Genomic DNA, 15,548 nt, shown 5'->3' with positions numbered 1-15,548 from the left:
AAGTTCCTCTCTCACAAGTCTGAGTGTTGGGGAGGGTTGTCGGTGTACATGAGACAGTTGCTACATTGCCTCAGGATGCCCAAGTTCATCAGGCTAATAGAAGAATGCACAGGGAACTGACCTTTAGACATGCCTAGAGGGTGGGCATTAATAATAAGTACTGGAGCTGTTTCCTTGTAGAACATTTAGTGCTGGTAGCACTTTTGTGTGCTACAATAATTGCTGCAAGAAGTCTGATAAAGTGCTAGACTAATAAGCTAGTAAAAGTGCAGGAGGGGAGAGAACTAGCAGATCTAAGGGAAAATTTGAAGAGCAGACTTTGGCACCACTCAGAAGCTTACAAACAGTCCTGGATACAGCAAATCTAGACTAGTTACAGGAAAGGCAGGAAACAAGCACAAAATCAGGCTTTCCTGTCCATTATTTAAGCGATGGACATCACAGATGACATACACATCCTGTGTCCAAACATCTGCCTGAAGGCTTACAGAATGGGGCAATCACTGACTCCATCTCTGATATTAGTATAATACAGACAGTATCAGCACACACTAAAAACTGCTGTCACAGCCATGACAACCCCTGCAATGACAAGAAAATGTGGGGGGATTTGTTAAGTCAGGAAAAGAAACACACAACCCAAGTATAATGTGGACATCACACCCTATAATTAGTCCAGTAGGTATGTGACCTGTGCCCTGGGGTATATGGTAAGTGGAACGCTCATCAGCATGTGGTCACAGTGGTGACTACTCCCTTGAATGTAACACAAGTACTAGGAATGTGAAGGACATCCACATCAAAGGTCATAATACCTTCATAGTCCCCAGCCTTCATCACAGCAATAACTGAGTACAATACACACTTCTTCATGTACCTCCCTGCACCTCTTTCCAGTGATGTGTAACTGAAGTGTACCACCTTTGTCACAGAGAGCTGTCACACAGTTTGTTGACCATACCTAGGTATGCTTTTGGTGGAATATGCATGATTGTCTGATGGTGCGGAACACCAATCAAGTTGTTACACCAGATGAGTATGTGCTATCTGTTCTAGTGATGGAGACACTACATACATAGGTGTTTGACAGCATTAATGGCATGTATATCATTTGTGACAGTGTGGATTATGTTCTTTCTCTCTCTCTCTATATATATATATATATATATATATATATATATATATATCTATCTTTATATATATATCTATCTATCTTTATATATATATATATATATACATATATATATATATATATATATATATATATATATATATATATATATATATATATATATATATATATATATATATATATATATATATATATGTCATGACACCACTCAACTAGCCTGTATTGTTCATAAAGTCATGTACGGATACAGCAGTGTCCCTCCTAATGCCTTCAGCAGATGTTACAGTACCAGGACAGTGTGTGTGATTACCCTCATAGAGGATGGATGTATCATAATAGTTGTTCAAGTGTGTTTGTGCAGAATCATCTCTTATCGCTCTAAATCACATACGTTATGTCAGAGGCATGGGATTACTGGTGGTATTATTCAGATATTACCCATGACCGTGGCTGGTTCTTTTAATGTTTCTCGTGAGCCTTTAAATGTGTGCCACTTGCTGGAGACCTGTGCAGAGATTACACTCATATTCAGGAATATCACTTTCCACAGCTTCACAGTATGCACCATACCCCAATTGTATGTAACAGATAGATGTCCTCTACATTATTCATGTAAGGATGCTTGTCTCACACAGACAACCTCCCCATTGTTATGTCACCTTGTGTGACAGCCACATAAAACACATTCTCACTGTACAGTCCCTGCTGTACCATAGGCTCATAGGTTCATAGGTAGGTACTAGGCTATCTGCACAAGGGCATTTATAAGCCTAGCCAGAGTGTGTTGGCTTTCACTGCCCCATTGATTAATTAACTGAGCCTCTGTCAAGCAGAGCCAATTAAATGATCCCAAGGGTGTATTTTCTGTTACCCATCCACTCGTTAAAGCTTCTCTTGAAGAGTGTTAGTGAGGGGCTTTGCCTAATGTAGTTAAGAATTTTGTTCCAAAGCATGGGGAGTCTCTGTGACAGCATGTTCTATTTTTTGTTGTGGTGAGGTTTAGCTCACTACAGTGCGTGGCTCGCAGTGAGTTGGATTTCTTTAGGTGGAGCATGTCTATCAATTCTGAGTTGGACATGGCTTTGTAAGTCAGGCAGAGATCACCTCTGAGTAAGCGATATGCCACTGAGTACAGCCGGAGTTTTTTCAGTCGGGCTGCATAGGACATATGTTTGAGGCCAGTAATCCTCTTGGTGAGGTGCTTTTCTGGTCTTTCCAGCTGTTGGAAGTGTCTTGTGAGGTACATCCCAAATGAGGCATTGTACTCTATGATGGGTCTGATGAGTGACAAGTAGAGGGGCACTATAACCTCTTTATTTCTAGATGCGAACCCCTTAGTAATTAGATGGGCCACACAGAAGAATTTCCTAATTACTTCGGCAATATGATTGTCAGAGGAGAGATTTCTATCTACCTGGGTCCCCAGATCTTTTATTACCTCTTCTGTATTAAGGGGGCTGCCGCCTATGTGGTAATTTGTGGGTGTTTTGTTTTTCCCATACGGGATGACTATGCATTTTTTGGCATTTAGCTTGAGGTCATGACTTTGACACCAGGTGTCTGTCTCAGTAAGGCCTTTTTGAAGGATGTCCGTGTCAGCCGGAGAGTCAATTATAGCTCCCAGTTTGTAGTCATCGGCGAACTTGGTTAGCCATAGTCCTCTTGTGTTTGCCTGTATTTCTGAGAAATATATTCCGAACAGTAGGGGTCCCAAAACCAAGCCTTGTGGGACACCACTTGTGACTGGTTTAGAGTCGGACCTGGAGCCCACTATTCTTACCATGTGAGTTCTGTCTGTAAGCCAGTTGGCAACCCATCTTGTAATGTAGGGATTTATGTTCAGGCTGGTGAGTTTTTCTATAATACCCGAGTGAGAAATGGTGTCGAACACCTTGGCGAAATCAAGGTAGGCTGTGTGCACCACCTTTCCCTCATCTATGACCTTGGTGACTGTCTCGAAGAAGTCAACCAGGTTTAGTAGGCATGATCTGCCCTTAACAAAGCCGAACTGGGTCGGGTCAAGTGTTTGGAGGTTCCCAATGTCTTTGTTAATGAGTTCCATGATGATGCTCTCCATAGCCTTGCAGACCAGGCTAGTCAGACTTATGGGGCGATAGTTACCAGGGTCAGTTGTGGCCCCTCCTTTGTGGAGTGGAATAACCATTGCTGTGCACCATTCTATGGGCACGTAGCCTGTGGAGAGGCTGAGGTTGAACAGCATGTTTAGGGGGGGTTAGTTTGTGCAAGACGCAGCCTGGGACACCATCTGGCCCCAGTGATGCTGTGTTTTTGGCTTTTGAATGGACTGTTTTCACCTGTGCTTCTGTGATTTCCGGGACACTACACTTTTCCAGTATTGTTGTGGGCCCTTTTGAAGGTGAGAGGGAGGTGAAGTTTGCACTGAATCTATCTGCCAGGATGTTGGCAATATTAGTAGGTTCAGTATATTTTGTGCTATTTTGCACTAGCTCAGAGCCTATCTGCGAGTTTCCATTTAGATTCGTGATATAGCTAAAGAAGGCTTTGTGGTTATCTTTCAAATCCTTGGCTATTTTTATTTCCAAGTTAACCTTGGATGATTTTATGAGTGACCTTAGTTTCTTACTGATACTGATCAGGGATGTCTTTCCTTCTTGGGATTTGCTTGTTATTTCCTGAACTAATTTCCTTAAGCCTTTTCAGTTGTATAACCTGTTTATGGCAGGGGTCCACCAGTCTGGTTCCCTTCTCTTAAGAAAGTGAGTCTTGGTTTTGCATTTAGGGATGGCACATCCATGCATCCTTGTAGGTGCTCACTAGAGCAATTATATAAGAGGTCAGTTGTCAAGATTCTGGGCATCTTGAGGCAATGTTACAACTGCCTCCTTTAGCATGGGGGGCTGTGAAACTTACCACCTCTGCCTTAAGTGAGGGGAAGTTTGCTTTAGAAAAGTTTTTCACAGTGTGTTCCTTGGTTGGGGGTGGTGGTGGGTTGTGGACATCCAGGGTGATTAGTTTATGGTCTGATCTAACCAGTGATGGGTTGACCTCCGGTACTGAACACCTGTCGCCCATGTTGGTGATGATCAGGTCCAATATGTTGTGGCCTCTGGTAGGAGAGTTTACCAGCTGATCCAGGGCATTTGAGTTGATAAATTCCAGGAAACGCTGAGCCTGGGAGTTTGTACTCAAGTAGTTTTCCCAGTTAATGGTAGGGTAATTGAAATCACCCAATATCAGGGTGTTTGGTAGGACCTTCATGTTTTCCAGTGTCTCCAGAAAGGTGGAGTGGTGATCCTGGGTCATGGAGGGTGATCTGTAGCAGGCCACAATTTGCATTGCAGATTTGCCTGATGTTAGTTGCACACGGATGATCTCAGACATATCATGCTGCGCCACTAACCTGGAGGTGTGGGTATCCTTGATGAATATGGATACACCCCCCCTTTTGTGTTTCGGTCCATGTTCTGTGGCCGAAATGTGTGGTATGAGTTGTAGCCCAGTAGTGCTGGAGTGCTCTCTGGAGCCTTGATCCAGGTTTCAGTTACTGCACAGATGTTGACATTCTCCATACTTGGAGTGCTTCGAGTGCATGCATTTTGAGATGTAAACTCCTGGCGTTGAGTAGCATGACCCTCATTTTTTTACTTGTGCTGTTTACGTCGGTGGGTTTGAATTTTGAGCCTTGCCTAAAAAAAGCACTATGGGGGCAGCAAGAGCCTTGGCCAGTATTCGAAAGTCAAGGGGTGACAGCGTGTTGGGTTGTATAAAAAAGGTGTTGTATGTGGTTTACATAGTAGTTGTTAGCAGTTAAGAAGTTAAGAATAAGGACCCACCACATATGCATTATATCTTCATAGTGCTAAATTGTAGGTTTAAAAAATGTTTTTTTTTTATAGATAGATTATTTTTATTGATCAGGGGTGATAGAAGCAGCAGAAGAGAGTAGCTTTTACAGTTGGCATTAAAGATTAATGGCAATTAAGCAAGGCATGCATTAATTTAATTAAATTATCATTAAAACCAGTTTTTATTATATAGTTAATTTTGGATTAAAATATTTTTAGTTTTTTGTTGTGTACATATATATATATATATATAATATTTTTAGAATTTAGATATTTAAATGTGATTTTTAAATGTTTGTTTTTTTTTTTGCATTAAATAATGTTTAATAATGTGTGTGGTTTGTTTACACAAATTTGCAAGCCATCTCTTGTGAAGCAACACAGCTTGTCAAGTATGTCATCCCAGGCTGACAGACACTGGATCCCCTTTGAATGACACCAGAAGCTTACCCAATTGTTGAAAATTGTTGATAATTTTTTCTTTATACTGAGGTATCATTCTTGGTGAGGGTAGGATGCTACTCAGGGTCAGTGCCATACCCACCTGGGCTACATGATCAGAGAGCTCTTCCATGTCTCTTTTCATGTAGTCCAGGGAGGTACGTCTCAGGTCATTCACACCAATATGAACCATGACAGAGTCATATTTGTACTTGTTCTGGAGTGACCTGAGTGCATGTGTTATGTGGCGGATTCTGTCTCCCGACAGGCAGCTAACAATAACCTTCTCCTTGTCCAGCCTAGTGAGTGGGGCATCAGTGTACCTGACTATTGAGTCACCTATTACTAGTGTGTTAGGTATGTTATTTCGCCTTAAAGGCTGTGATTGTGCGGCACATTGATTTTGTGTTTTATGCGTTGTCTGGTTTGTGACGGGAGGTGTGGGTTTTGTGAGTGTCTGCTTTGGAGCTCTCTGATGCTTTTGCAGGTTTTTATTTAGAGCATCCGAGTATGATTTTGTGCATTTATGTGTATTTTTTGCCAGTGCTGGTTTAGTAGGTCTGTGTGAGGCTGGAGGTGTGGTGCAAGTGTTAACCTTCTCCTCATGACTCTCTGTTCCAGTCTTGGGTGGAGAGACCTTAGCTTCCAGTTTGGCTGTATAATTGCATCTCTTTCATATGTTAGTGTTTTGTGGTAGGCGGAGAGGGCTGTCTGTGTACATGAGGCAGTTGTAACATTGCCTGAGGATACCCAGATTCACAAGCTGGTCTGGAGAGTACACCTGAAGTTGCCTGTTGGTCATGCCTGAATAGTAGGGTGAGCTGCTTAGTCACTTGGTTGGTGAGGGGTTGATAAAGAGCCTTGCCCTGCTGAGCAGTCAAGTGTTGGGGTATATTAGTGCTTGCTATTAGGTCTGAGCAAGTGCTGGACTGTAGGATGCTTTTTGAGTGCTTAGGTTGAGAGTTAGACTAGTTTCAAGTGAAAAACTGAAGAGGAGACTTAGTGGAGCCGGGAATAATTTAACCCTAGCTAACAGGTGCTGCCCGGTGCACAAAACCGTGCAAACTTGGTTTTTAAACTACTAACTTCTGGACTGGAACCATTCCTCCAGGGACAGATGGCTGCTCAAAGTTTCCCTCTCTCACAGGTGAACAGAGAAACTTCCCTCTATCCAAGTAAGGTATGGGCAACTCAGAAACTTGTAACACAGCCCTGAATTCAGCACTAGCCTGAAAACTGGACTATACTAGCTTAGAAAGGCGGGAAACAAGAAATTTATTTATTTATGTTTTTTTTTTGAAAAGATAAGGCAAAAACAGTTAAAAGTACTCTTAAAACAGCTTTAAACGACTACAAGCAACCATATAGATATGTGATTGGTGTTGCTGCTACAACCATCTTCATAAGTTGTCAAACTGTCCTATTTCCCTGTGTTCATTTGTACACTTCATCTGTGTATCCCTATTCAATACACACACACTTGCCCTGAGTGTTCATTTTTAAATGGCAGTCCATGTACTATTACAGATCATTTACACTACTTCAATACAGAATGCCAGGAATGGAATATCACAATACTCTGTACTGTAGATGCACTGTCCTGTACTGTGTTTGGACCATATACTTCACATTCATACCTCTCTCAACTGTCCAGATATTCCCAGTATGTCCAGATGTTTTCCTTAACAAATTTGTGGCTTTCTGCCATATCACTGGGATGATCTCAGAAGTGACGTGACTCAATATTAGATACATTTAATTATACCTCTCAACTGTCCTGATTTTTGCAGAATGTCCAATTTTTGTCTCATATTTTTGATCTTTTGTTCATAGAACTTTGGAATTCTGGCAAATCATTGGTCTATCATTGTGGATTGAAGTCAGAAAATAATGAGAGACATTTTAATTTCAAACTTCATGCTCTTCAGAAAAATTCATGCTACTGTAAAATCTATTATTCTATCAACTTTGCAAGTTTGTAAGAGCAATATTAAAATCTGTTCCCATTTTTGGAACTTTGTCCTCCCATTAACTATGGCTTTGTCCAGATTTCCTGCTCTAAGAGGTTGAGAGGTATGTTTGAGTGTCATACTTCAACTCCTGAACATGTCCTTCTACCACATTTCCTTGAGGCATCTATGTCAAATGTGTCCTTATTTCTGGTTAATTGTCCCCACATTATGTTGGGCTTTGTGCAGATGTGTTGAAGTGAGAGATTGAGATTGCTATCTGTTAAGCCCTGGTGATCACTGTGGCATTCCGTACAAAACTGTGGACCATACGTGCTCTTCTTTAAACAGAATTGCTATCTTTAGTCGTGTACAGAGTTTTCTGGCTGGCAATACTGTTGCCAGCCACAAAACCTCACTTAGGCATGGTGCGCATCATGAATATGCATTGTGCGGTGGTGCACTCTGCTGTTTGCTGTGCACCACTGTGCACACATGTAAACTCCTTGTAAGTGAACCCTTGGTATTAATAGATTGTACAACAAAATAAAGAAAATACTGTCAAGAAGTAAGAGGGAATATGCACAAAAAGAGTAAGATGTCCCTCATTAGTATAAACAAGTAAATCAAGGTACTAGTAAAGTCTATGAAAGCACACATTGCAGTAAAAACAGCCTCCAAAGCAAGGCATTTTCAGTTATATCTGCAGTCTTAAGGGCAACACCCAACAATGTGCAGAATTATTTGTAGATGCCATCACCTACACTCAGTCAGAAGATATAGCAAATCTGCTGGCCAACAAATTCAACTCAAATTTCACCTCCCCATCATCACTAGTTCTCCCCAAGAAATACCTTCCACCACTCCACCACCAATTATCACCAAAGAGCATGTTGCCACTGCGCTCTCTAAAGCTAAAAACATGGCTTCAATGGGTTCTGATGATATGCCAGATTGCCTCTTAAACAGCTTAAATCAGGACTTATCAGGCCCATTAGGATCTCTACTTAACCACATCCTCCAGACTGGTTTTATCCTGATATAATAGAGGACAGAAACAGTCATCCCTCTGCATAAGGGGAGACAATCTATTGACCTGGGAAATTACAGACCCATAAGTTTGACTAATCTTATATGGTCGTGGAAAGAGTAATCATTGACCTGATAAATAATGACACAAGAAACCTCCAAACACTGGCCCCAACCCAATTTAGCTTTATCAAGGGCAGGTCATGTCTACTGAATCTGGTGGATTTCTTTGAGAAAGTCATTAAGGCCATGGATGAGGGTAAAACAGTACATACCGCCTACCTCGACCTGGCCATGGCATTTAACACAATTCCCCACTCAGGTATTATAAATAAACACACAAAAGTGAGCATAAATCCCTACATTACCAGATTGATAGCCAATTAGATCTCGAACAGAACACACATTGTTAAAGTGGGTAAATCTGGACCCAGCAAGAGGCCAGTTACTAATGGTTGCCACAGGGCTCAATCCTGGGACCAATCCTGTTCAGAATATACTTCTCTGAAGTCAAGGCTAATGCGGAATGCCTCTGGATGACAATGTTTGCCAATGACCGTGAGCTGGGGGCAATCACTGAATCTCTCCAATGAGGTAGACATCTTTCAGGAGGGTCTAGATCAGACAAATGATTGGTGTCAGAGCCATGCCCTAAATTTAAATGTGAAAAAATACATTATCATACCCTTTGGGAAGTCAAATATCCTTGTGACATAAATAGGACATACTGGAGAGACAATTATGTTTCTCAGAGAATTCTCAGTCTTTGGAACAGGCTCCCCTTTCCATGAGAAGCACAGTTCCTCCCTATCCCTTTTTTAATTGCAACTTGGACCAATGGATGGGTAATTGAACATTCACCCCTGGCCTGGCTCTTATGTCTCTGATGGACAGAGGCAGTCAGTAAATCAACAGCTGTATAAATAAAATTTGTGGGTTACATTGGGGTTACATGACTAGGTTTATAAGGGCCCTAGTAGTCGTTAGCCTAGTGTATCCCTATGATCCTATCAATAGCACATCCCTAAGAGTAGACTCTGAGGTGGGAGCTCTAGGTACACAGATAGATAATAGCCTGAACTTTGACCAGTGTATTTATAAAGTGGTGAGGACATCCTTCTATGTGATACAACTTGTAAGTAAAAGTATGGCATCCAGAGCATGAGAAATTATAGTCCCACTCTATTCAGCTCTCATTAGACCAATAACTGAGTACAATGTGCCATTTGGCATGTACCTGACTAGGGACTTACAGCAGCAGGGGTGACCTCAGAGGACCCTTGTAAAAAAAATACAGAGAGTAAGCAACACATGCTATGCATATAGGCTGAAAGCCCTATTCCTTTACTTTGTCTCCTACTGACTATTAAGGGGTGAACTGTGCCTGACCTAGAAGGCACTCACAAACCCAGTCCTGATGGAGCTGCTACTCATCCGCAAGTAAAGCAGCATGAGGCCACCCAATCTGGGGATCTAAACTTAGTCAGCAACTCAATCAAAACATGCTAGAGAGACAGATATGTGCCTCAGAGATTGCCCTTTCTTTGGACTAGGCTTCCTGTTCAAATTAACCAGAGTCCTTCCCTGGCCCTTTTCAAATGCAGTTTGGATCAATAGATGGGGAATTGCAAATTCACACCTGGGGTAGTGTATATGCCCCTTATGGACAGAGAAAATCTATAAGATACTCAAGGCATAGGCACAAATCCATGGCATCCTCTTGCCCCTAGAGGTCATATATTGGGCAGAATTGGGTTATATTGGCCAGGCTTGTAAGTGCTCTTCAACCATTAGCCTAATAATTGCCTATGAATGAATGAACCTATTTATTGTGATCAGTGCGTCTGGCTTTGGAAAGACCAGTTTTGGTAGCTGCAAGGCTATTTAAGTTATTTAGATTTAGTCAATGCTTGACACAATAATTGATAAGGATGAGGGAGAGAATATTTCTGATATTTTCAGATGTCTCATTCTTTATTTTATTTATGATAAAATATATTCTTGATGGAACAAAATACTGTACTTTCAGAGACAAAAAAAAATACAAAGCATATGACCACTTGCTTTCTTTGGTAGCTAAAATATCTAAAAGGGGACTCGTATTTCATTTCTGTGAGAACATCCAAGAGCATGAGTTGAAAGGGAGGAATCCCATATAAGGACAGGTTTATAATGCTGGAAGATCATATCATAGGATCATAGGAGGTTACTAGAATTATGGCCCTAGGGCCCGTACAAGCCTAGCCAAGTTCTACCCTTGTTCCCTATAGGGCCTAGAGATATGGTCAATTATTACAAGTTGATCTAAATCAGCACCAACTGCCCTTATCCAAGAGGGACAAAGGTGAAACCCTTGGGGTGAATTTGCTGTTTTCCATCCAATAATCCAAGTTGCACTTAAATAGAGTCAACAAAGGGCTCTGTTTAACTTGAAATGGAGGTTTGTTCCAGAGGAAAGGTAACCTCTGTGAGACATATCTGTCTCTCCAGCATATCCTGTTGATGTCACAGGCTAGGTTAAAGTCCCTAGATCGAGTGAATCATGTACTATTTGACTTACAAATGTGCAGCATAGCATTGAGACAGGATCATAGGTTGCTCTGTATGCAAGGCACAGGTCACCTCTGAGTAGTCTGTATGATACGGAGTATAGTGTCACTGATTTTGGCCTGTTCGCATATGACTTGTGCTGGAGACCCTGAATTTTCTTCGTGAGAAACCACAGGTGCCTGGTAAGGTACATACCAAAGGGAGCATCATACTCTATTATTGACCTGATAAGGGAAAAGTACAGGGGGGTTATAACCTCTTTTGTTTTAGAAGCTATGCCCTTACTTATGAGGTTGGCAGTGAAGAAGGCCTTCCTAACCACTGTGCAGACATGGTGATCAAAGGTAAGGTTGCTGCCAACCTGTGTGCCCAAATCTCTCACCACTGATTTAGAGCTTAGGGTGTTGATATTAATATGGTAATTCACAGGGACATCGCCCTTGTGGAAAGGGATGATAATGCATTTTTTTGCACTGAGTTTAAGTCTATGACTTTGGCACCCGTCATTGCTTTGAGTAAGCCCTTCTTGTAGAATGTTGACATAATTTGGGGACTGAAATATTGCACCCAGTTTGCAGTTATCAGCAAAATTTGACAACCACAAACCTTTTGTTTTTCCCTCTATTTCCAAGAAGTAGCTTCCAAGCAATAGGGGCCCCAGCACCAATTCCTGAGGAACACCACTGTTAACTGGTCTGCTAGTGGAGGTGGAATCCCATATTTTGACTGTATATGTTCTGTCTGTGAGCCAGTTTGCAACCCACCTGACAATATATGGGTTAATCCCCAGCTGGGTGAGTTTATCAATGATGGCTCAGTGGGGGATTATGTCAAAGGCCTTGGCTAAGTCTAGGTAGGCCATATGCACAGATTTGCCCTCGTCCAGGGCTCTGGTGATATTCTCAAAGTAGTCCACCAGGTTCAACAGGCATGATCTGCCTTGAAACCAAACTGGGCCAGGTCATGCATTTGATGACTTCCTATATCTTTGTTCATGATGATTCTGTCCATGGCCTTGCAGATAAGACTGGTCAGGATTATGAATCTATAGTTCCCAAGGTCAGTGGATGCACCCCACTTATGCAAGGGGATGATGGTAGCTGTTTTTCATTCTGCAGGGACAAAACCAGTGCTTAGGTCATGGTTGCAAAAATGCTATAAACAACAGAGTTTCTTCATTGCTTGTTTTTTTTCCAAGTGTGAAACTCCTGTGCTTTGCTTCATGACATGAAGAGTTGCATCATTATACACATCTACTAAAGTATTATTCAATCTCCCTATTGAAATCTAGGGACTAACAATGCTGAGTCCCAAACTAACAATAAAAGAGAAAAAATACAGGCGAAGAATGTATATTGAACATTGCCCTTCTCCTTTAAGCTTCTTTAAGGTTTTTATTTTAAGGTGACCAAGCCCTCCCCACACTACACTCCCCCAAACTTATATACACCAACTCCTAAACTGCCATACCTCAGTGAATAGGGATATTCTGAGAAATGGCAATATTGGTTTTAATACATGTAAGTAGGGATTGTTGGTCATTCAAGCTCCACATTTTAGGCATTGAGTCCTGACATTTCAGTCACCTGATAGTCCAACTTCCAAATCAGCTGACCTGGGAGATGAGTGCAAAACGTATGAGCCTGTGGAGCAAGTACTGCACTTATCTTGGACTTTGTACAAATTAGAGTTTAAATAATAATACTATGGAGGTGTGGGTTTAGGAAATGGGAGACACAGGATAACTTGGCCCTTTACAAAAATGATGTCTTGAGGTGTTCCTTCCCCAAGATTTTGAGTTAATATTATTGACTGCTGTTTTGGTTTGTAAAGCCTTTTGGAATCGTTCATGTAGGCACAATATACAAGTCTTCTTCAAATTGACAGATTTAAAAGCTAGGGATGTCATATGAAGAGTACATGCTATGTAAACACTTATTTTGCAGGTGTATAAAGAATTACATTAGCATGCAAGCTGTCTTAAAAAATGTATTTTCTTAACTTTTAATAGTTGATGAAAAATCTGGAAAATGACTTACTTTTATTTCCTTGTTTACAATGCAGTAATGGAAGTGTACATCTGAAGCATATCTTATCATTTTGGACATATACTATATTGATCAGTAGTCATAGTTTCAGAACCATCATCATTTTTAGATTTTCATAACAGATGAAACATCTGAGCCAGTTACTAACTACTAGATTTGCAGGGCAATGTGGTTAATGCAAATTGCTTATCTTCAAATGCATGGTCCTTAAAAGGATAACATATTTATTTGCAGATTATCAATTGAACGTTATGTGCAAGTACTTGGCATGATATTTACTGTTAGTGAGATGAATTTGGATCCATTACAAGTACCGAACATCACCTTAGGATTTCAGATTTATGACACCTGCTATTCTGAAGAGAGGGGCCTCCAGGGTATAACTTGGCTGTTATCAGGTCAGCGATTTCCTGTTTTAAACTATCATTGTCAGTCTTGGCCACTTGTCTCTGGGATTGTTGGTGATGTTGTAACTTCAGTGACCATACCACTTGCTAGGATACTTGGGATCTACAGATATCCTCAGGTTTGATTTTTTTTTTTTTTATAATAGTGCTATCAAGACCAGCATCTGTTCTTGATTGCTTGAATTAGTTTTACAACTCATATAGTATAGCTGTCACTGAAACTATTAACTATACCTTTCTGTTAAGTATTTCAGTTATTATAACGATCAGGTACGTGGCATTGTTCACTGTGAACACTGTTGGCATATGGTTCATATTATATTATACTTGTATTTTTAAGGAGGTTTAGATCTGATGTGCAATCTAAGGCAATGCAGAAAAGAACTCAAGCTCATACCTGAGATAATAACTCAGTAGAGTAGTTTTCTGATTCTTGAAATAGTAGCTGTATAAGCAATTCATTAGAACTGTGCAATTAACAAAAAGCAATCGCCACACTCCAATTTGGTTTGTGTAAACATTTTTCATTGTTCTTCTAGGAGATTCTTTAACTTAAGGCCATCTCTTTGTGTGTATTGAGGAACAGACCAATTTTGTTACTGTTAAAAGCAAAGTTCTGGACTTTTCCTTCAAGCTAAAACAATGCTTGAACCATATGAATGTCTTTCGAAAAGCTTGTAACAAGCAGAATCACAGAGAGTAGTAATAAAATGCACTGAAAAACAGCAAAGGTGCTGAAAACCTTTGAAACCTCTACTTCTATGTAGATATTGTACGAAAGTATGCCAGTATATCAGTGACAGTATGCTAAGAATACAGATCTGCAAAAGATGGCTATTGTTTAGGCATGAAACTGAAAACATATCATTTAGTGAAATGGTTGTTGTCATAAAATACAGTTTTAATAATCTAGTTCTTAGGGCAGCCACTGTAGTGCAGTGGTTAGCATTGCCACCTCCCAACAACAGGTTCTCCAGTTCAATCCTTGGCTAGGGTGTCTTCTGTGCAGAATCTGCATGTCCTCCCTATGGTCGTGTGGGTTTCCTCCAGTTTCCTCTCACACCCCAAAGACATGCTGTAGGTGGATTGGACACCCTAAATTGGCCCTAGGCATGCATGTGTGTGTCTCCTGTGGAAGGTTGGGAGCTGGGCTGGCACTTGTCACTGTTAAACTCCACTGCCAATCATGAGTGGACAGGTGATCTGCTGTGGTGACCCCTAACTTGGTAAAGAAGAATGATCAAGCTTTTCTTTGGTGATGTGTTAAAGACCACAGTTTTGGCTATCCTGCACATATCTGAATAATATATTATTAACCATTTAGAGGTCACAGAGCCAACAGTCTGCATAGAAAACCAAGATGGTGCCAAGACCAAATTAAATACTTTTCTGTAAATTGAATTTCTTTGTGTGTGCGTGTGTGCGCGCCTGCCTGGAGGATAGCATAATGAGGTAGTGAGGGTTAATGTGAGGTAGGTGTGCGGCGCATGCGTGTGTGTGTGTGTGTGTGTGTGTGTGTGTGTGTGTGCGCGTGTGGGTGAATGGATGAATGGATGAGTGAGTGAGTGTGATCAGGTGGGTAGGAAGATGTGTATGTGTGAGAGACCTGGGGTGGTTATCCATACCTATACACATTCCCTTAGACTAAAAGGCAGAGTCTAAAACAGTGGGTGGGTGGTACACTAGACACCAGGGATTACTCTAAAGTCTTGTGCTGTATTACACTTAAACACTATGGGTATTGGGAGGGTATTGGGATACACTAGACACCACGGGTATTATTCTTGTGCCATAATGGTGCATAAGCACAACAGAGATCGGGGGAGTATTAGACACCAGTAATACTACTCTCTTGCTGTCTTCCTGTATCAGCATTTAAACAGTATGGGGGCAGGGGACTGGAGGAAATACTAGACACCAGGAAGTATTCTAATGTTTTGTGCCATAACAACACTTAAATAATACAGGGATTGGGGGTGTGTGGAACCACTGGACACCAGGGACATAAAGAATATTATGTGAAACTCTAATACCTGTCGGTAATGTGGGACTGCAATCATCTTGATATACAAGTGCAGGAAAAGGAGAAATGAGGACAATCAAGCAACTCAGGGACAGGTATGTGGTCTGTAGTGTGTGTGTGTGTGTGTGTGTGTGTGTGTGTG

This window comes from Protopterus annectens, chromosome 3.part1 (assembly GCF_019279795.1).
Source record: "Protopterus annectens isolate FY-2018-M chromosome 3.part1, PAN1.0, whole genome shotgun sequence".
NCBI lineage: Eukaryota > Metazoa > Chordata > Ceratodontiformes > Protopteridae > Protopterus > Protopterus annectens.
This window is presented reverse-complemented; position numbering follows the sequence as displayed.